This window comes from Carassius gibelio, chromosome A7, assembly GCF_023724105.1.
Source record: "Carassius gibelio isolate Cgi1373 ecotype wild population from Czech Republic chromosome A7, carGib1.2-hapl.c, whole genome shotgun sequence".
Lineage (NCBI taxonomy): Eukaryota > Metazoa > Chordata > Actinopteri > Cypriniformes > Cyprinidae > Carassius > Carassius gibelio.
Window position 1 is genome coordinate 9207562 of NC_068377.1, and position 23117 is coordinate 9230678.

General features: G+C 37.2%; 1 pseudogene; it reads left to right on the forward strand.

Annotated features, from left to right (window-relative positions):
* Window positions 1–3824: 3824 nt before the first annotated feature.
* LOC128016393 (N-acetylgalactosamine-6-sulfatase-like) overlaps window positions 3825–23117 on the forward strand; it is a 34813-nt pseudogene continuing 15520 nt past the window's right edge.

Genomic DNA, 23117 nt, shown 5'->3' on the forward strand with positions numbered 1-23117 from the left:
GTTTTCACCCGGAAGGCTCTATAGAAATCTGGCACCCTGTTGATCGAAGTTAACCTGAGAGAGCGTGCCATTCACAGACACCAGGATGAACGAGTTGACAGTAACGTTCATCAGGCAGTAATACAGCACGTTCAGTTCACGTTCGCCCAAAATATGAACGAGTTCATGAACTATCGTTCAATGAACGCGTTCAGGCACAACACTGTGTGTGTGTGTGTGTGTGTGTGTGTGTGTGTGTGTGTGTGTGTGTGTGTGTGTGAGAAAGAGAAAGAGAAAGAGAGTGTGTGTGAGAGAGACCTTTGCGCACTTACCTTGCTGTATTTCAGAAAATCACAATGTACACCTCAGCTCTTAGAACTACATGGAGTAAACAAAAGTTTATTTATGCACCTGCTGCCTTTTAATGGTAGAGAAAGTATTCGGTTGTTAAGTGATGACGTAAGAAGCGCTGTTTCCGGGTCCAGGCCTCAACTCGCTTCACTTGAGAATATGGCCTCAGCAGCCGTTTATGAGCACTGTTTATTCATATTGATAATTTAAGTTAAACGCTTTCAAACTTACGGTATACACTACAGTCTTCGTGCTCACAGCATCCTAAACACAAATTATTTTTATATATTTTATTTTATATTTATATTTTCATTGTCTGTCTATCTGGTACTTCGGTATGGAGTTAAAAGTTAATATTATAACTTTTTTGCTAATATTCTATCACATTGTGAGTTTATATTAGCACCTTTTGTTGTTTTCTCGTGGTAACTGATAGAGCGTTTGGACACGGAAGAGTTGCTACGTGACGTCTGACTTAACAAGTGAATAGACTAAACAAAAGCAAAGTACATGGATTTATACACTTGCATGCTATTGTGCTGGATATTTGATGGTAAGAAGAGCAGCAAGCAACGCGAGAAAGGGCTTGACTTGTACCAAAGTTTTAGAAATGATTATGTAGCGTGACCCCTCCAGCGAGCTGCAGCTTATTTAAAGTTGGTATTGCAAATTTGGTTCATAATACATTGTTCATAAATTTGATGCGAAGTAGATTTTTTTACAGAATTTTAAGGTTTTACACTGGCTTTACCATCAATAAAAGAGGAGCATTTCACATATAGGCCATCTGTACTTTTCACCATGGAAATTCAGCAGGTGCATAAACACACTTCTTTTTTTATTGTTTACTCCATGTAGTTCTGAGAGCATGAGGTGCATATTTTGATTTTTCCAGATACTGTACATCAAGGTAAGTGCACAAAGGTCTCTCTCACACCCTCTCTTTCTCTCTCTCTCTCTATCACACACACACACTATAATTTGCTATTATACTCCATATAACTCCATACAAACCAGAAACTAAGCCTTTTTTTTGCACAGGCCTATCTAAAGGGTTAATGGTCCCACCTAGTGATCAACTGTAAAAAAATAACAAATGTTACCTCTTCCCAACAGGGAAAACCACCAACAATCAAGAATCTCACACACACACAAACACTATAATATGCTGTTATACTCCATATAACTCAATATACAAGCCAGAAACCATGTTTTAAGAAGAGATTTAAAAGTCACTAATGAATTTGCTTCCCTGATGTCGGCCGGGAGAGAATTCCAGAGCTTAGGAGCATAGACAGAGAATGATCGGTCACCCCACATATGAAGCCGTGTCTTCGGAACAACCAATAGACCACTCTGAGAGGAGCGCAGATTGCGACGTGGTGTGTAGGGGATTAATAAATCAGTCAAATACTCAGGTGCCAGATTGTGCAGAGATTTATAGGCCAGCATAAGGATTTTAAAATCAATACGGTACCTAACAGGTAGCCAGTGCAGGGACTCCAAGACTGGAGTTATATGGTCCCTGGTCTTGACCCCAGATAGTACTCTAGCAGCTGAATTTTGAAGATATTGCAATTTATCCAGTGATGATTTAGATACCCCAGCTAGAAGACCATTGCAGTAGTCAATGCGCGAAAAGACAAAAGAGTTAATCAACTTCTCAGCTACCGAAAAGGATAACATAGGACGTAGCCTGGCTATATTTCTGAGGTGATACAAACAATGTCTTAACTGTATTCTGGACAAAAGGCTCAAATGACAGTGTGGCGTCAAATATGACACCCAAATTCTTTAATTTGGACTTAAACTCCAGTGCAACGCCATCAACAGACAGAGTAGGAGACCCAACCTTTCGCAGTTGATGTGGAGATCCAAGGAGCATGACTTCTGTTTTTGAGCCGTTTAGAGACAGAAAATTATTGGACATCCAAATCTTTATCTCAGCAATACAGTTAGAAAGATCCCCAACGTTCACTTGCTGACCCGGTCTAGTATGGATATAAATCTGTGTATCATCAGCATAAAAGTGATAGTTAAGGTTTAGAGATTGTAGTAATTGACCAAGTGGAAAGATGTACATACTAAAGAGTAGAGGACCCAAGACTGAACCTTGTGGAACACCCGTATGAACAGAACCAACCTTGGACCTATAACCACCCATAAAAACAAATTGGCTACGGTCAGTGAAATAGGACTTGAACCAGTCAAGAACAGTCTCTGACAAGCCAAATACATGTTCGAGGCGATTAAGTAGTAGGGCATGGTCAATAGTGTCGAAGGCTGAACTGAGATCCAAGAGAATGAGAATGGACGTGGAGCTGGAGGCAATTAGTAAGTCATTAGCGACTTTCACCAACGCAGTCTCAGTGCTGTGTAATTTTCGAAAACCTGATTGATGTTGCTCAAATAGTTAATTTTCAATTAAGTGTTTGTTTAATTGAGCTGCAACCACACCCTCCAAGATTTTAGACAGAAATGATAGATTTGAGATTGGGCGATAATTTGACAGATTTTTCACATCAGAGTTTTGCTTTTTTAAAACAGGAGTAACCGCAGCAGTTTTAAGTGCTGCTGGCACCTCCCCTGTTCACAAAGAGTCATTTATTATAGCAAGAACTGAGGGACATAAATGACCAAAACAGGATTTAAACAGGCTACCAGGCATGGGATCAAGTATGCAAGTGGTAGCTTTCATACCAGAAACCTGGTTGCAGAGCATCTCCGGTTGTAATAAAGTAAATTTGGATAAAGGAATGCCAGAGAACCTAGGAGTATTAACTGGTAGATCTGCAGACTGCAAGGAATGGATATTTGTGCGAATATTGTAAATTTTTTCACTGAAAGATTTGAGAAACTCATTACACAGCCCATCAGATAAAGTCATAGAACTGACACCATCTGCTTTAAGCAGACTGTTAATTGTATGAAAGAGCTTCCTGGGATTGCTTTGATTATTATCAATAATGTTTGAGAAATAGGCAGATCTTGCAGTTTCAATGGTTACTCTGTAGTTTGACAAGCAATCTTTCCATGCCTGGTGGAACACATTTAAACCAGAGTGACGCCATTTTCGCTCTAATTTCCGACACACAGCCTTCTGTATACGCAAGTCACCATTATACCAGGGGGCTGACTGTGAAAATGAAACATTACGTGTTTTTATGGGTGCAAAGATGTCCAAGTTGGCTGTAAGGACATTATTATATGCTAACATTTTATTCTCAAGAGGAGCACAGAACTGCCGCTCATACGGCAGAGCAGAAAAGTTAGTAAGATCAACCCCGGAGGATGACAGTCTTGTAGTCCTTCGTTGGCAGTTCAAAACTGGGATGGAAGATGACGAGGAAGAGATGTAGCTTCGTCCTGTGCTCCTATGAATATACCGCTTGGGCCGCAGTAATCCAGCCCTGTCACAGCGGTCGTAGGTGTCCCCCGACAGATAGTAATTCCGCTTCAAGGATAAGTGCTGGCAAGAGGTGTACTGTAAGGCCATGTTCATTGAAGCCTCGTCTGCATCAGCTCCCAATAAGCCTATCTGTGAGTCCACAGAGCCGATAGAAAGTAACCAGGCCAACACCAAGAAAAACTATTTCCCAACAAACATGAAGAAAGCACGCTGCATCCCAGTGGAGAGAGAGAGAGAGAGGAGCGGCAGCCAGAACGCGCCAGCGTACCCTACTCACCCGGATGCTGGATGTAGCACAGACCACAATGACAGCAATGTCACACGTTTGAAGCGCAATCAGGCATCAAAGCATTTATAATGGATTGGAAGGGATGAATTGAAACATCATCATCATGCTGATACTGTAAATACCAAATACAGTAGAGCATTGTGCTAGCAACACCAGGGTCTTTGGTTCGCTCCTCAAGAAATGTACAAACTGATCAAATGTATATTTCTATTGCAATGTTTATCCAAAGTTGCTTTGGATAAAATTGACCCTAAATGCATTAAAGGGAGGGTGAAATGCTCGTTTTCACTCAATATCCTGTTAATCTTGAGTACATATAGAGTAGTTCTGTATCCTTCATAAATCCAAAAAGTCTTTAGTTTTATTATATTCATAAGAGAAAGATAGTCTGTACCGTTTTTTCCCGGACAAACACGACCGGCTGGAGGCGTGGCGTGTGGGCGGAGCTAAAGAATCACGAGCGCGAATAGGCTTTTGCGTTGAGAGCATGTGGAAGCTGTGACATTACCCAGAGCTGTTGGAAAACATATTAAAGGCTCTGACATTACCGTGAGGGAAAACCCATCATCCAAAACAAACCATGGCTTACAGTCAGATTCAGCCGTTTATTTATGATCAGATCCAGAGGCTGAAACTGAACGAAAGCAGCAGCAGCAAGGACTCGCTCCGAGCGGGGCTCGAACCCGGGTCTCTGGCATGGGAGGGGACACACTAACAAGGAGGCAGAGATATTTGAAGCAGTTTTACTAACCGCCTGCGGTTCCAACACACGATCGTGACCCTTTTTCCTTAGGATTGCATCATCCTTAAGAAATAAACGATACGCGAATTCATCGTCAAACTGGGCCTTGTGAACAAGCATCTTCGAAATGCAGGGAACAAACAAAAACACTTGCACAACTCCGTTGATGCTCTGTAAAAATAAACTCCATCCACTGGTCCCTTAATGCTGTTTTTTTTGGTAATCTGTGCAGGGTTGTCTTGCCCTGGCAACCAAAAACCCACTTCTTTTGTGACTTTTCGTGACGCTCTCGCTCTGATCAGTGAATCGCTCTGATCAGTGAAATGTCTGTGCTGCTCAGCCTCGCTATACGGGAGCGCGCGCTCTTCCGGCAGAAGTGCCTTAGGACCCATATAAGGAAATTCCGCTCCATCTAACGTCACACAGAGCCATACTCGAAAAAAACTTTCCGAAACTTGTGACAAACCGGAAGGAGTATTTTGGGAACAAAAATACTCCTTCAAACGTACAACTTAATTTTTGAAACTTTGTCCATGTTTAGCATGGGAATCCAACTCTTTAACAGTGTAAAAAACTCAGTATGCATGAAATAGCATTTCACCCCCCCCCCCCTTTAATATAAAATAATGTTTTGGGGACTTTTTTGTACTTTTGAAACCTGGCATAGTTGGATTAATATGTTTGTTTTTTTTTGCCATAAATTAGAAGCATGCTCACAACATCTTCTCGGTTTCTCTTTCTGCAGATGTGTATTTGGGGAGCCCTCCAAGGAAACTCCAAACTTGGATCTGATGGGTGCTCAGGGGATCTTGTTTCCAAACTTCTACACTGCCAACCCTTTGTGTTCCCCCTGTATGTGCTGCTTCTGGGTTTACCTTTATCTCTCTATCACAATGTCGTCTTTGTTTGGAATATTAACATACTGCTTACTGCACATTACTGCATGATGCAAATGATAAATGTTTTAAACAATAGTACTGTGTAGGCTACAATGCATTGCTTATTAATTCAGACAGGTTAATTATTTCATTTAGGTGTTGTAGTACGCCGAGCAGTGTGCTTTGCTTATACAGTATACTGCACATTTTTGCTTTCTGGGTATTTCATGCATACAGAAAATTTGCATACTGCCTACTGTAAAAGTGGTGTGAGTTGCAATATGCTATTATAAATATGTCTGACTAGAGTCTAGACAGGGCTGTTCAGCTTCGATTCTAGTTGAATAAGCCTGGTCTAGACATAAGAAGCAAATGGACTTACAAAACATTGTTGAAAGTGCCAGAACTGATCTTAAATTGCAAGGTTTTTACCATCTCTTTTGAATGTGAATGCAACACCATGTTCATTAACACTGATAAAAGTAAATGAAACATTCATTATACTGATTTTAAAAACATTATTGAACTTAGATTTTTTTTCTGCAGAAATAAAATACTCATTTTGTTTGAGGTGATATATTGAATACATCAATTTACAATGCATTTGCAAATATTTTCCTTCTAATTCTCACTTTTTTTATTTTTTTTATTTTGATATCCTGCTGAGGAAATAATAATAATAAAAAAATCTTCAAATGCTTCAGCTATTTTAATTCCATGTGAGAACCCAAGACGTGTGGGGCTGCATGATAGTGACACGACAGCTTATTATGCTAATATGGATAATACATCAACAGTACTGAAATATGCTAATTATGCATAATTTGGGAATTTGAATCAACTTGCTATGCAGAGCAGATCTTCTATTAGTCCTCTTTTAGATTCTAATAAATTTTTAAGCAAATAAGGCTTAATCAATTGTTAATCTCAAATGTATGAGATGAAGATGCCTGGAGCACTCATACCTGCCGCTGTAGAGAAACGTTATTATAGAGCTTTGATTAATTACAATATTAATCACAAAGTAGATAGTGGAGAACTTTGTAATCACAATATCCAGCTCTCTCATGTCCAATGTCTCTTTCCTTTCTCTCTCTCTCTCTCTCTGAAATTCTTAAATACAACATGATTTAAATTTCAGCAAATGAGTAAGTGTTATGGAAGAGCATCTTGAACTTTAATTAGATTCAAACTTGTGCAGTTTTGTACAGGGGTTGGAAAAGATAATGAAGACTTGGAAAGTAGCCAATATTTTATTAGTAGGTTTTGCAATTAATTGCCTTTAATACAGCTTCCGACCTTCTTCGTATAGATTCATACAACTTTGAATAGTCTCTAGTTAAATGTTGTCTGTAAAAACAACTTCCACTTGCAGAGATGTCGGAGGAGGGCATCGGAGGACTTCTTTTCTCCAAAACGGTCCAACCCCTGTATCTAATAACTTTTTAGTTGGTGGTGCTTGATGTTGTAAAATAATAACATTTTGTCTTATGGGTACAGGTCTTTTGTGTCTTTACTAAATGTTTGTTTACTTCATAAATTGTCTGTACTCTACAGCCAGGGCTGCTTTGCTTACTGGAAGACTTCCTGTGAGAAATGGATTCTACACCACCAATGCTCATGCTATGGTATGATTGTCAACCATTTCCTTCTTTCCTCAGTCCTCCTTCATTATTATCATTTTATCTACTACAACTTTATGTTGCACTCCAATAATGGATTCTCTCTCCTACAGCGTACACACCTCAGGAGATAGTGGGGGGAATATCTCCGGATGAGATCCTGCTCCCAGAACTGCTGAAAAAGAAAGACTATGTCAGCAAGATCATGGGCAAGTGGTGAGATTCCCTGCAGCCTCTCTCATGAGATGTATGAAGCAGACTGCAAAGTGAAGCAACAGTAGAATGCATTTTTAATTCCACAAATAATCCTCTAGGTTCACAGAACAATGTTTATTTTATTATTATTTTGCAAGTTTATTCCAGTTTTAAGGTCTTGACTTGATTGAACTCTCTGTTAATATTATATTTAATAAACTTTTCCTTGATATTGTGCTTGTTTAATGAGATTTCAAATTAGAGAGTTTGTCACATTTGTATTTTATGTTTAATCTTTATTATTAACTGTAATTATAAAATATTTGTAACACAAAGCAATACAGTAATATAGCTTATTTAAATACCAAATAGTTGAATTTTTAAATCTAAATACATTGCTTGATATATATATAATTACATTTTTGTTTGCTGCATATTAAAAATGTTCTTTTGAAACATTACATTTTGTCTTCTACTTCAGGCACCTTAGGCACAGAACTCAGTACTTACTTCTGAAGCATGGCTTTGACGAATGGTTTGGTTCACACCGCATAGCAACATGGTGGAATTTTGAATGGGGAGGCTCTCGAATTTTCTTCAGGAAATGTAAAAATCGAGTACTGCTTCCCATGAACGTGCGTTTGGCAAAGTGATTTTTCACTTTTTTCTCTTTTTATATCATCTGCACTGTAGTATCTCATTTTCTGCCCATTTGTTCATTCCAAAACAGTCATATATGCATTCTGGGTCATCGGCTTTGGTTATAGGGCTGGTTTTGCGCTTAGCAGTGGGTTTAATCAGCATGGCATGGCCAGATAAACATGCACACACTCACACCCAAGAGATGGCAGGTTGCGTTAGCGGTATGTTAGGACACCTGGAACAACCGGAGCATAAGAGAGTTGCCTCTACCATTCCATGCCTCAGCACCTTCTCACAACGCGTGTGTCTTCTGAGACACAATCTTGCAATTTACCTTCTTCAAATTCACTTCGTGGTCACACCCTGCTGCAGCACTTGGTTAGGAAGCTTGTCATTTGGAACAAGAACTCGTATGGTGTTTGATACAATAATTTGTAGGGATGGTCTCATTTGTCGCATTGATGAGCTGTGTATTTTGCAGGTATTATGAAGGGTTTGAGATTAATGTGAAAACGGGAATCCAACCTCACCCAAATCTATTTGAAGGTGAGTTTTCCTGTTCATTGGCTTGATTAATGTTTATTTGTGTGGATCAGCGCAGTTTGATGTGAATAGATGTGCATGATATTGGTTTCAATTTTATCTCTCTCCAGGAAGGATTGGACTTTATCTCTCAGCAAGCTGTGGCCCAGCGACCCTTCTTTCTCTACTGGGCTCCAGATGCACCCCACGCGCCTGTCTACACCTCAGAATGGTTCCTGGGAAAGCGCCAGAGGGGGCGGTATGTGAATATTGCTAAGTTCATAGGCGGAGCATGTGTAAGGCTGGGGAAGGCTTAGGGACACAAATGCCACTAAATTGAACAAAAATGCTCCTGCACAAACAATTTAAATCTATTACGTCTGTTGCCAACAAAGTGAAAATGAACAGATAGTGTCAATTGTGGCATCAAATTAAATTATGCTCATGTTGCAAGGTATTTCATTTTAGGCATTTGTGAAGTTTTCCACATTTTTACCAATCACACACAATTCTGTTGAGTTTAGGAATGCAATGGCTAATCAGAGGTGTTCAGATTAGTCATCGATGAAACTCATCAGTTTTGAAGGCGGATTCCGTGGATTGTCTCATCATAAACAACAAAGCGCAGATGCACGTTCAATGAAAGTAAGAGAATCATTTCACAGTGTATACAGATTTAGTGATCATAACGATAGATTTTTTTTTGGAGAGTTTTTTTTTTAACTCGCGATAAATCTTCGCTGTTTGAATAACCATGGAAAGGAAACGTTATAGCCTAATTATCAATTTCTAATGTTCTTATTAAACATTAAATACAAATTAAGTCCAATTAAACATATTTTATGAACCTACATGACACCCATGTCTGGTTCTTGCCTAAAAAGACATGTTTATGATGTTTAATACATTTGGCTGCTTTTAGCCTTACCCTGGAGTTGGTTCACCCTCCGTCTATTACTTTAAGAAGACATCTATCTACTAAGCCACGCACCTAACAACATCAGTAACCTTATAGAAATACAGTATGCCAGTAATCCACAGAATAACCACCTACAGTAATATATACTGTATTAAAAAAATCCTTTCTCTGGTTGCCAGAATTTTAAATAATATCATATTTTTAAACATCTGCCACTTACCTACATCAAGTAATGGCCATGTTCAGTCAGCAACTATGTTGGTATTGTGCAATATTATTATTAATATATAATATTCATATTATTTAATTTAAATATTGGAGTCTTTCTGATTAGCCAACATACTGTATAGGCCTGTATATTGGGAGCAGATAACATATTGCCATGTTTTTCATAGAGATATGCATTGTAATTCATAGAGGTTTATTCTTTCTACACCAGATTTCAAAAGTACTGAACATCATTATCCATATTTTCTACTTAATATCATATAAGTGCTGTTTCTCCAAATATTGCAAATATTAAACATCACACCACTAATGCAGAGCTCGTCACAACACAGAATGATTTTCAAGTGGAGTGATTCAAAAAGTGCTGAATTTCATCATTTGCTTAGCCAAATAAATTTGAGGACTGGAACCAACTGTTGTATAATGTACATGAACATTTTTATTGTGTAATTTCATGTATAAAAAAAAAAGTAGATGCTAGAATGCTTTAAGGCAATGCACCACAGGTGAATAAGGTAGAAATGTAACTAATATTTAAACTAATTATTTTGATTGGCATTATTTAAATAAATATACACTAATTTCTAGAACAGAAATATGAACATTGGATAAAGCTAGGGTTTTTTTTAGCAGAATGGATGTCATATTATCAGTCCATACATAATGAAAATAATGTCAAAAGAAATTATTGTTTTAAAAATCACCATGTTTTTAAGGATAATATTTGTATGAAATTAGACAAATTCTTTAAAAAAAACATTCAGAATATAGATAGGAATTAAACTATAAAATATTGGTGTATTGAAGTGGAGATTTCCAGCTCAGTGCAAAAAAAATAAAAAACATGTTCAGGAAATGACCTTTAAAGGAATATATTTTATTTGAAATCTAATTAAGATAAAATAGATTAAATACAATGAAATGAACACTTAGTGTAATTTGCATGTATTACTTCCATTGGTCTGAAAACACTTTATGAAAAGTCAAATAGTCAAAAAAAAAAAAAACATTGATTTTGTCAAATCTGCCATTTTTTACTCTACAGCCATATACATATTTATTGTTTTAACCAACATCATTGTGTGTTCCAGTTTTGTATTGCATATTGGTTAATGAGATGGGATTTTTTTCTGCTATGAGGCAAGAATAAAGGCTAGAGGCTTCATTGGAAGTCTTGTCTGCAACTGTTTAGTATTCCTCCCAGTGCTTTGGAATACTGGGGCTTCACTAAGCATACGTTTCTTCAGAATGCTAAATGAGGTTTGTGTTGACAGAGGAATGGATCAAGGCTGAGGGGTATTAGCCAGGTGCTGGCAGTGCAGGGATTCAGCCTGACATGCCACATCTTAAAGTTTTATTACCAGCACACATCTATCTGAGGCATCTGTCTTCCTCCATATATCACATCCATCAGTCACAGGAACAGTTTCAAATGTGGGATAATTTGACAGAATTTGTTATGCTGTCTGGGTTAGAGCAACTGAATAGGTTATCTGGGGTCATTTTAGTGCTTTGATTGCTGTGATTAAGGTGGTAAGACAGTGTGTGATTTGTCTTGTAGTAATGGTGATGCAATGATGGAACTGGATGACGGCATCGGTCAGATTCTGGCTCGCCTGGTCAGTCTGGGAATCCACAACAACACACTGGTGTTCTTTACATCAGATAATTGGGCAGCAGTGATGTCTGGACCGCTTCAAAGAGGGAATCCATTCACACTATTCCACCTTAAAAATTAAAACACCATAGAGGGCTTATGCCATTTTTGGGACATTTATGACACTCTTTTTTATTATTATTAAATAGGAGAATTGCAATAAATTATTTATTGCAATTCCTTGATGGTGCTGAAATTACATTAAAAAAATTAATATAATTAATTTGAGCTTAATTTGAAAGTTTTTTTCCATCTGTTTATAAATATAGATCTTCGTATATATATATATATATATATATATATTTATCACTCTGCCTGTTGCATAAATTGCAAGTTTAAAATGGATAAATAAAACAGTTTAATATGTAACAATATATTAATGTTGTTATTATATCTATATTATTATTTCGATTTTAGGGATGAAGGGTTGCTCTGAGCTACACTGCGCTACTTTTATGTTACGGATAAATTCAATTAAGTTAAAGCTATGCTGTGTAACTTTTTTTTTTTATTAAAAAAATTACAAAATGTTATTAATAATGAGGGCTTGCCAAAAAATCCTCCAAACCATGACTTTACTCAAATATACTTTGATAAACCTATAATAATCATTTAGATTTTCGAGCTTTCAGGATAGATTTTGCATGAAAATGCATACATACACTTGTGTTTGCTATCCTCTCTGAATAGGTGTATTTGTATATACACCGATGCCTCAAACCTAACTTATTATTGTAGGAACAGAACCGAAGTACAACCAGGGTTTTTTATTTATTCATTTATTTTTTCACAGTTACACAGTGTATCTTTAAATGTGTTATTAGTTTTAGTTAGTTACTCTCCCCGGAACGGTTTTTAATTTATTCCTAATAAATATTTAGAAAAAGCTCATTCTTATTTGTTTTCTGTGGCGTTTAATGAACCACCACTAAACACAAGCCTAAATCAAACTTGCATCCTTTGCACTTTATTCTTTCTTCTGCTATCTCAATTTATCTTCATTTACTCTCCCAATACACCTATTCAGTTTTTTTTTTGTGTGTGTGTGTGCGTCTGTGTGTCAAGAGTGTCTTTTGTAAAGATTATTTTTTTAGAGATGCATTGCCATCACTGTATTTCACAGATGAGGCTTTGAGTTTGAGATTCTCTTCTCTGTTTTTTCATCCTCAGGTGGCAGCAATGGACCATTCCTCTGTGGGAAGGAGACTACATTTGAAGGCGGCATGAGGGAACCAGCCATTGCCTGGTGGCCTGGACCGATCCCTGCTGGCACAGTAAGAATGATCCTTAGCCATTCGATTTAAATGTAGAAGTCCCAGTTGTGCTTTCCAGTTCACTGTATTTCATCTTTCCACACCCTCAAAACTCACCTCGTAGATTTCTATTGGTTCAAAAACTCCATCAGCGCCTTCTAAAGTGTGAAAGGCCCTTAAACATAAAATAGTGTCCTTTGTCAGGCCAATGATTGAATTTGTTACCAAACACCTTCTATTTATTCTTGAAATTCCTAATGATTCCCACCCCTGGTCTCTTTATTTATTTATTTTCTGTACCGGAGGAATCCTTCTTTTCCAGATCCGCTGAAGCTCTGTGCTCCGCAAATGACTCTTAACTGTATTAGGGGCAGCTGTGACATGGGGCTATGGCGTGGGGGGATTTGTGGAGGAGGGAGTGCTGGAGCCGCGCTAAGCCTGCCCCCGGCTCATATCTGAGGGGTGTGCGGGGCCCTGATAGCACGGCAGAGTGACGAGGGAGAGGGGGATTGGGAACGTCTTAAGCGGCTAATCTGTTTGTGTGTTTGCTGAGGTTGGATTGAGCTGTAATGAGGGCTTCTGTATCTGAATATGCCAGGCGTGCCGGATAAAGAACAGAAAGGGAGAGCAGAGCAGAGAGGAGTGCTGGGGTATGCGGCTGAGATGGAGGTGTGTGGTGTGCCAGGTGTCTGGGCAGTGCCAGAGCAGTACAGAGTGGGATAAGCAGGTGTTTCAGACGTTAATATCTGTCTTGCAGCAGCAGGCTGGCTCTTTGTGATATGTGTATCTTCTTGGCCATTTCTGTCATGGGAAGCATCGATGACCCTTTATGTTTTACCAATTTATGTGTGGTTATATTTATTCCAGATTTACAATTAAATCGAATCAAACTTATATTCACAAACAAATGCAATTAAATTTACAAATAAAAAATCTGAGATTCTCAATTCACAAAAAAAAAAAAAAAAAAAAAAAACTCAACAGCAAATCTGTAACCCTAAAGATGACCCATTGCATTCGTAAACCGATAAATGAAACATAACAGAATTCAACTCAGGAGCCTCAAGGTGGGTTTTAAAATGATTTTTAACTTGATTATGGCATCACAGCTGATGTGCACATCCCAGTCTCTCCTGTTGTGTTTATCAGTTTAGAGACACAAAGACTGATCAGACAGGGTTTGCAGCTCTGTCTGCTCAGATAACTAGCATCAGCCAAAGACACAGAGACGTAGACAGTTAGAATAAGAGGAGGCGGAGGAAATTAACTGGAGATAAAAAAATTCCCATTTCCATTTTTACCAGTCCCATGTTTTTTGTGTGTGTTGCTGGATAAGAGCAGTTGGAGGTAGAGGCTAGTTACCATTTATTAATTGTTCCCTTTGATTTCTCCTTGTCCTGTGTGTATAAGTATGTATCTGTGTGTGTGAAGGCAGAGAGTGAAGATAATGGAATCTACTGCCTGTCTGGCAGTGGTGAAGGGAATTCTGGGAGGCTGAAGCAGGCGACTTTCTGTGTGTGTGTGTGTGTGTGTGTGTGTGTGTGTGTGTGTGTGTGTGTGTGTGTGTTTGCATGCAGCAGAGCCAGCTGCTCCGTGCTGATAGCGCTATCAGATTGAGAGCGTGCCGTCTCCCTCAAAGCGCCGCTCAGGAGAGAATAGAATGGAAGATCAAGGATGACAGCGAAAAAATGGCATTTTATCGGAAAATAGTTCAAAGTTTATAAATAAAATAAAGCTTTTTTTGCAGCAGGACTGGGGATGACTGATAAAGCAGCAGTTCCGGCCTCTGTCCCAACTCTCCTTTCGGTTCATTTACAGAGATGTTAGTGTGGTTTATAATAAACCTGCGAGCACAGATTAGAGTGGGAACTGAAGAAATGCGTTATTGTGGTTCTTCTCTTCTATACTGGCATCCTCGCCAGTGCTTGTGCTCTGTGCCATCTTGACAAGGGTCATGCATGAAGAAGATGTTTTTGCATGCGTGTGTTTTTGTGTATATGTGCATGGGTTGATGTATCGCAGCTTAAACAATCTTGAGCTTCTAGACCAGTGTTGGGAGTAACCCAGGTTACGTTAACAGATTACTTTTTTCAAGTAACTCGTAAAGTAACGCATTACTTTTTAATTTACAAGAAAATATCTGAGTTACTTTTTCAAAAAAGTAATGCCAGTTACTTTTTCCCATTTATTGACTGACAAGTCTCCTGTCCCCGTATTTGGGAGGAATACAGAGGTACAGAGAGGCGTTGTGTGCTCTGTGTGAACATGATGAAGTTCTAGACTAAATGTGAATGTGCATTAATTCATCCAACTCGCAAAAAACATATTAAGCATTCATCAAAATGAATTAAAACAGTGAAATGCAAACTCAGAATATGATGGAAGCCTGCAATAATTAAACATGTTAAATAACCAATGTCTTTGCTGCTAATTTGTGATGAGTTCAGCCATACTAATAAGCAAAAATGACTTTAGATAAACTTGTGTAAAATTGTGCTTCAAGGTTTTTTTTTATTGCTAAAGAGTGTTGAATCCTCCTCTCCTGCATTCTACAGTACAGATGTAAATTTACTTTTCCTTCAGTCTGACGTTTATGGATTACACTTTTTGATGTGAAAAGGCTTTTACATGTACTATAAATAGAAGTTATTTTATTAAAAACAATTAAGCCCTGCTCATATTTAAAAAGTAACGCGAAAGTAACGCAAAAGTAATGTCAAGCATTACTTTCCATAAAAAGTAACTAAGTAACTTAATTAGTTACTTTTTTAGGGAGTAACGCAATATTGTTATACATTACTTTTAAAGTAACTTTACCCAACACTGATCTAGACTAAGATCAACACGATCAAAACTGTGCTGAAAACATTTTGTTCATAATCTATAAGCCAAATAAATATATATATATATTTTTTTTGGGATTTTGTCTAAAGTTCCAGTGAACTCTTTCATTTCAAAAGACAGTTATTTCATGAGTCAAAGCATATTTCACTTGTTTCAGCCAGCTTTTTATTGTTACAATGCCGGTTTTATATATAAAAGAATGTGTCTTTCTTCAAGTTAGCTGCATGCATATCTCTTGGTTTATTGATAAAATTCTAAAATATAAAATTCCAATTAATTCAAGCCAAAATAAAACCTTAAAATGGCTAAGGCACATGTATTATATAGTGCGGAAGATTTACCAGCTTGACTAAATCATTGGTTATCTTTCAATAATTATTCCATTCAGAGCTATGCGTTCTGTGCCTGATACCAGTGTTTTGTCATCAGATGAGTTATCAATTGGGCAGTGTTATGGATCTCTTCAGCACAAGTCTGTCTGTGGCTGGTGTTCTTCCTTCATTTCGTCATTGATGGTCTGTCCTCTTCAACAACTCACTGCTAGACAGGTAACCACCTCAAAGCAAGTGACTTTCATTCACATTTGATTAATTTGTTCAGAATCAGAATCAGAATGAGCTTTATTGCCAGGTATGTTCACACAGACGAGGAATTTGTTTTCGTGACAGAAGCTCCACAGTGCAACATAACAGCGACAGAACAAAAAACACAATAAGGAATAAAAAATACAAAAAAATTTAAGTGTACGCTAAGTATGTGTGTTAGATAAATGATTGCAGGAATATAACTAAAGACAGGACAAACTAACAAAAACAACAAAACAACTGCAGAGCACGTCACGGAGGCAGCCATCCTGTATCGGCGTCAGTCCAAACATTCTGCTTTTTGATCAGATCTATTTACCCTACATATAAACATTTTGGGTGCTCAGTCTTTTGACAGAATTTTCTCTGTTGTGTAAGCGGTTAGATGCCCTTACTTTAGAAATGTATTATGGCCATTTCTGTCTTAGTCCACCTCCAAAGGTGATTTGAGTGATCGTATCACAGCGCGTCTTTAAGATGCATTGGACGCTATTTCTTTATTTATCATTGTCTGCTTGGGACTGATGTTAACAGCAGGTGTAAACAAGGGCAGAGACACTGCACAAATACAGTCTGCAACTCTTACTTTGCTGCTAGCACACAGTTTCTTGTAAGTGTTCCTCTGGATAAAAGAGTGATTCTGAGGAAAGTTAAGGTCTCCTGATAAAGCCACTACCTGGAGGCTTTGAGAAAGAGAAAGAGACCATCCTTTCGAAAAGGATGTTTTAATGAACGCATATTGTCAAAATGGGATGAGACACGGTGGGCAGTATTGGCAAACGGAATGTCTTATCATGTCATACCCAACAGACCCATCTTTTATTATCGTGGCAACCAGATGTTGGCAGTGAGGATCAGACAGTACAAGGCACACTTCTGGACTTGGAGCAACTCATGGGAGGAATTCAACAAGGTCAGTGGTTGCAAATTCTTCTATTTCAGATTCTGTCAAATTTATTTGTATAGTGCTTTTCACAATACACATAGGTCAAAGCAGCTTTACAGAAAGTCAAACTGGTACGTCTGTAATGCCTTTAGTCATACTATACTTTACCAAGAGCAGGTTTTAGGGCTGGGCAATATTTTGATATAGAACGATTATACAGGTGATCCTGCTGATTTATATCTAACTATAAAGTAGTTATAGTGTTGTTTAGCAAATATAAAACTTTATTGTGTATGAAAAGATTTTGCTCATATAGTCCACCGCTAAGTAGTTTAAACAGGGAGCTGCTAGAGAGTCACATTATGCTTTAAACAAGAGTCGACAGTGGCAGAGAAAAAAATAAATAAAATATAAAATATATATATATATATATATATATATATATATATATATATATATATATATATATATATATATTACTATTACAGTTGTTCATAATTAGGGTTAAATATTAGGGATTGGCTAATACAGTTAATATAATTATTTTCATGTAATGGCAGATAAACAGTAAATTGTGTATATATGCATTTCATAAACATTTGTCTAAATGAATTAAAACGCCAAAAATAAAAAAAACACTTCAACATTATATTATTCAACATGAAACATTAATATTTTCAGAATTGCTGAAGACCTTTGTCAGCGTTATTAAATTAGTTGTGTTTTTAAAAAAAGAATTAACAAGTGTCAGATCATCGCAAAATGTATCTATATTTAAATATAGCTGAAGTAACTTCTACAATTTATTACTTACCCTCATGTTCTGAAAGATTGCATGACACTTAATTTTCTTCTGTGAAACTATTTTATTTATTTATTTTTATTTTTTTGGAGTCATTGGTAACATTCTTACACATATATGCTTTAATGTTTCACAGAAGTCATCAGTCATATAGGTTTTGAACAACATAAGGATAAGTACATGATGATAGGTTTTACATTTTTGAGTGGACCATCCTATTATTTAATAACAGCCACTGTATATCAAGTGTCAAACAATATCCAGTTGATTTAAAATGGAATACTATTTTGACTTGCACCAATAAGGAACAAACTAGCACCTATCCAGAACACCTTCGCATTGTGGTGTCAACCTTTGTGCAACTAATCACATTTTCTTTGAAAATGTCTTGCCTCTTGGTGCAGTAATTGCTTTCTTAAATGCACATTAGCACATTATTGTTATCTCAAAAACAATGCCTTATCAAATAGACTTGAAGATCAGGCAGTAATGCATATTAATGGAGCTAATGGAGCGGGACCACTTCTGCAAGCACGCTTCATCTATTAGCACACAATTCCAGCAGCATCCTTCATGTTGCGAGTTGCATTTTATCAAGCCCTCGGGGACGAGTCTGCCTCATACCCACTACACACTCTCTGTTTTTCATTAAAGTCACACAGCACATATACATGCAATCCCTGTCCGCCGTCAGCCTGGGCCGCAGGCTTCTTCTCCAAATGCAAGGGTTTGTTTTATGCCCCATCGGTTGCTTAAATTGCTCTCTCTGAATCAATAGCAGTCCCCTTTATCAGCTCATGTGAACTGGAGTGTAACTTCACAAATAATGGTTGCTGATTGCTTGTGCTGCCAGTCGATTGTTTGAGCTCGCCTCTCACACCGAGGACAGAGAGGGTTGGAAGCTGGTGTCTAGTCCTGATGGTTAATGTGTTTTCGGGAAGTTTCACCTGCTGCTTTAGAGTTGCACACAAATTTACATGCTTTTTCATCTCTAGTACCATTTGTCACATGGGTTTACCCATAATTTCTAAGCTCAAAGCACTGAAATTGGTTTGAATGATTGTGGGTGACGTCAGAGATTAAGGGATACACTTTTTGCACATATTTAGGCAGTGATCCGTACTGCAAACAGTAAACGCTCTGAAAACAAGGCTTTTCACCCTCTGGTTTGTTTCCTGTTAAACTCGGTTGAAATGATGGCTTAATAGTATCAGTCACTTGGATGAATTTCTCTTGAAACCTGTGCAGATCAGCGAGGTGTGAAATGAGAAATTTCACAGTGTAAGTGCTTTGCATCCGATGATACTCCACACCACAGTTTTGAGCAACAATATGAAGTATTTTAGTGTGTAAGACCTCACATAATACTTAAGATACCTGAGAATGATTTTTATAAATTACACATTTCACCAGTATCACTGTACTTAATGTTTAGAAATCTGAGCTTTGATTGATGACTGGGCTTGGGGAGGAACTGTTGTTGATTTTTTGGCACTTCATACAGTGCATTTTGTTTCAAAGCATTATTTCACATTATTAACACAATGTTGAAAAATGAATAAATTATTAAACTAATTTAATTTCAGCTGTAAAACAATAGTGTAGTTTTTCAACTCTGTTTCATCCCTAAATTAAAGTTATTATTATTATTATTTAAAGTGATATATTATTTAATGTACTACATGACAACATGCAGTGTACTATGAGTACATTCATGTATTATGAATATTTTTGGCCATTTCAGAAATAGCTTTTCCTCTTTTTTTAAGTCACTTTTTATAAATATGTCTGCTAAATGCTTAAATGTAAATATAAATTCAGTTCAATAACTATCAGTGTTGCAAAGTTCATCGATTATGAATTGAGTTCAGTTCAGCTGTAAAAGACAATAGTGTCATTATTCAGCTCAAGTCAGTTCAATATTGATTAATTTCAGTTCAATAATACTGAATATTAATTGTGTTTTAAACCACAACTCTGGAAGTCAAAGGTGACCGTGCAAGTAATGCAAACCTCATCAAAAAAAAAAAAAAAAAAACTTGGGTGAAACCAGGCTTAACACTTGAAGTGTTGAACAAAAAATTTAAAGCTACATACAGTAACATTGTTTCTTACAGGATTTTGTTTTTGTAACTGCACAGAATCAACCCCCAAAATAAAATTTGGTCCTAAAAATATGGTGAACAATAATAATCCATATTATTATTATTATTATTATTATTATTATTATTATAATATATATATATATATATATATATATATATATACATATACATATATATATATATATATATATATATATATATATATATATATATTTGAGTACACATATGAATAAGCAGTTAGTTATTAGACTGATATAAAGGGTTAGTTCACCCCAAAATGAAAATTGTGTCATTAATTACTCACCCTTATGTCATTCCAAACCTGTAAGACCGTTCATCTTCGGAACACAAAATAAACCTTTCGCATGTGAGTTTAAAATATTCTAGCTGAGCCCCTGGTTTGAGCTTTTTTAGTTGACCCTTATTTAAGAATGTACCACCTTATTGTTTCCATGGCGACGTGTCATGCTTGTCATGTGAAACAACACATCTGGAATAGATCTGTATGACACATGGATCACTTTTATGTAGTTTTTCCTGTTTTATTCAAAATATTCACAAACATGCTCACTATATTATGAAATATCTGCTATTCTGATTCTAAAATATGTGCAAGGAAATATATTTGGTAGTTTATACACTTTTATATTGACCGTGTTAGTTGATCTATACCGGGTGATGGGTGCCACACTGAATCCAAGGTGTGGGATTTACAACACATAAATTCATCCTCTCCTCCCGAAACACACTAAAGTAGGTCTCCGGTAAACGGGGAAAAGAGCAGAGTAAACTTTATAGTTACCTACACAATCTGTATCTGATATCAATAAAAACATGTAGTCAGATTATATTTGTAAGGATCATTATTGACGTTTCTATAGACATCAGCATTTATTTTACAAACAATAAATGTATGCTTTTGCTTGTGTATTTAAATGTCTGAAACCTAAAATAAGCATTATATGGTTGAAAACACTGAATATTTGTGAAAATATGACAAGCGCCAGCAAAAGCGCAAAATTCAAGCAGTTGATTACATGACAAACTGAAAGTTTTAATCACACCAGTGTGATCGTACATTTCAGGGGAAAAATTTTATTTATTAATTTTTTTGCGCAAAGAAAACAAAAATAACATAATTTACTCAACTAACTTTTTAAGTTAACGAACCACGCATACGGCATGAGTATTTTTAACATTTGCATTGCATAACATTTGCACTTCTCCCCTCCTTTAAAGACATGCATATATGTAATGTCAAATTACATTCCAAGTGCATCTCAATAAATTAGAATGTCATAGAAAAGTTAATTTATTTCAGTAATTCAACTCAAATTGTGAAACTTGTGTATTAAATAAATTAAATGCACACGGACTGAAGTAGTGTATGTCTTTGGGTCTTTAAATTGTAATGATGGCTCACATTTAACAAAAACCCACCTATCCACAAAAATTAGAATATGGTGAATTATGTCAGTCAGCTATTCAACTCAAAACATTTGCAAAGGTTTCCTGAGACTCAAAATGGTCTCTCAGTTTGGTTCACTAGGCTACACAATAATGGGGAAGACTGCTGATCTGACAGTTGTCCAGAAGACAATCATTGACACCCTTCAAAAGGATGGTAAGCCACAAACATTCATTGCTAAAGAAGCTGGCTGTTCACAGAGTGCTGTATCCAAGCATGTTAACAGAAAGTTGAGTGGAAGGAAAAAGTTTGGAAGAAAAAGATGCACAACCAACCGAGAGAACTGCAGCCTAATGAGGATTGTCAAGCAAAACTGATTCAAGAATTTGACTGAATTTCGCAAGAAATGGACTGAGGCTGGGGTCAAGGCATCAAGAGCCACCACACAACTGGCTACTATTGTCGCATTCCTCTTGTTAAGCCACTCCTGAACCACAGATAACATCAGGGGTGTCTTACCCGGGCTAAGGAGAAGAAGAACTGGACTGTTGCCAAGTGGTCCAAAGTCCTCTTTTCAGATGACAGCAAGTTTTGTATTTCATTTGGAAACCAAGGTCCTATAGTCAGGAGGAAGGGTGGAGAAGCTCATTGCCCAAGATGCTTGAAGTCCAGTGTTAAGTTTACACAGTCTGTGATGATTTGGGGTGCAATGTCATCTGCTGGTGTTGGTCCATTGTGTTTTTTTGAAAACCAAAGTCACTGCACCCATTTTTCAAGACATTTTGGAGCTCTTCATGTTTCCTTCTGCTGACCAACGTTTTGTAGATGCTGATTTCATTTTCCAGCAGGATTTGGCACCCGCCCACACTGCCAAAAGCACCAAAAGTTTGTGTGTGCTTGACTGGCCAGCAAGCTCACCAGACCTGAACCATAGATAATCTACGGGGTATTGTCAAGAGGAAAATGAGAAACAAAAGACCATAAAATGCAGATGAGCTGAAGGTCACTGGGCTTCCATACAACCTCAGCAGTGCCACAAACAGATCACCTCCATTAAAAATTCAAAAACACTCGGCTAATATGTTTAGGAAAACTCATACAATTAAAAGTGAACAGAACAAATGTTATTAATAGAAGTTCAGCAAACAAGATTTTGATATTGGTTACCAGCCCCAACAAAATAAAATTCTAAAGAAGTCAAAGCATCCCTCCTTGTGTGGAACCGAGTTTGCAAGTAGAACTTTTTCCACACATTTCCATAATTTTATAATCTGAGATTTGTTTCCCTTTTTCCCCCTCATTAAATATCCGGTTTCACTTGGCAATTCATGTTACAGAAGTTAAATTGGTTGTGAATGCCATTTTATGCTGACTTTAATCCAGAATATTTTTAAGATCGCTTTTTTTGAGCATAAACAATTCCAAGTTATTTGATGTTCGTGCACATTTTTCATGTGTGATCCACTTGCCCCCCTTGCTGTTCCTTTCACCATGCTAACCTGCTCTCGCTTTTCAGCAGCACAGAGCCGCCCGCGCTGAATTATTAATAGAGAAGTGCTGTTGCTTTTGCTCCTTGGGTGCAGGCTAAAGCACTCTCTCCAAACCTTGTGGGATTTGGACTGTTTCATGCCTGTAAGATCAGTGCACACAGGCTGCTTCAAAAGACAGAGAGCAAGCCACAGGCCAGATCACAGGGGACTGTGCGCTGCCATGAAAAGTGTGTGTGTGCACCACAGACTTTTATTTATTCACAGTAGCCTCATAAATTACCCTCCAAACATATATGTTCTTGTGAAGAACGC